We start from the raw sequence: 939 nt of genomic DNA, 5'->3' as shown, positions 1-939 counted from the left end.
CAAAACAAAAAACGTATGAAGGGTTCAAAATAGGTCAGGGTTGTTACGAGAATGTTTTAACCATATGTGGATGTATATGCTATACAATGGGGTGATTTTCCATGGAACAATGTTATTATAGCATATTATGAGCTTTTTTGTTGGTCGAATTGGATTTAATTTGTAATTTAATTATTTTAATTAAATTAATGGAATTACATTAGATTTAATTTAATTGATTAATAAAATTAGTTTAAGTAAACTTAATTTAAACTACTTAATTAATTTAATTTAATTAATTATAATTATAATATGATTTAATTAAACTTAATTAAATTGACTTCCAATGTAATGTAATTTTACTTAATTTAAATATATATAGTTTGATGCGCTTTAATTTAGGTTAACTTATTTATTAAACTTGTAGTAAATATAAGAATAAAAGAGAATAATTTGCATTATCTACTTAGGCTACAGGTTAACTTAAAACTATTTAATTTAATGTCATTTTATTTATTTTTTTTTATTAATTTATTAATTAATAATATACATTTAGTCTATTTTAATTTAATTATCGTAATTTAATAATTACATATAATAATTTAACACAGTAACAATAACATTAAATTAATTTAATTGATATAAAATATTGTGATAGAGAATATTTATTTTAATTTATTTTTATTTCAATTTTTTATATATATTTTAACTTCCAAATGTAATAACAAAATTTATTATAAAGTAACAGCGAAGCAATTAAATTATTTTAATTGAAATGAAATATCATGGTTGAGAAATCCATTGTATTTTGAGCGATGTTATTAGACGTATTGTGTTTTCTATCATTTTATCCACTTTATTTTGGAATTTCCCCCCAAAAAAAAAAATCTTTTCTTTCTTTTCTAATGACTTTATTTTCCAAATTACCAGTGAATACATGAATACAAATTACCAGTGAAT

The sequence above is a fragment of the Haematobia irritans genome, chromosome 5 (assembly GCF_050003625.1).
Source record: "Haematobia irritans isolate KBUSLIRL chromosome 5, ASM5000362v1, whole genome shotgun sequence".
In the NCBI taxonomy this organism is placed as follows: domain Eukaryota; kingdom Metazoa; phylum Arthropoda; class Insecta; order Diptera; family Muscidae; genus Haematobia; species Haematobia irritans.
This window is presented reverse-complemented; position numbering follows the sequence as displayed.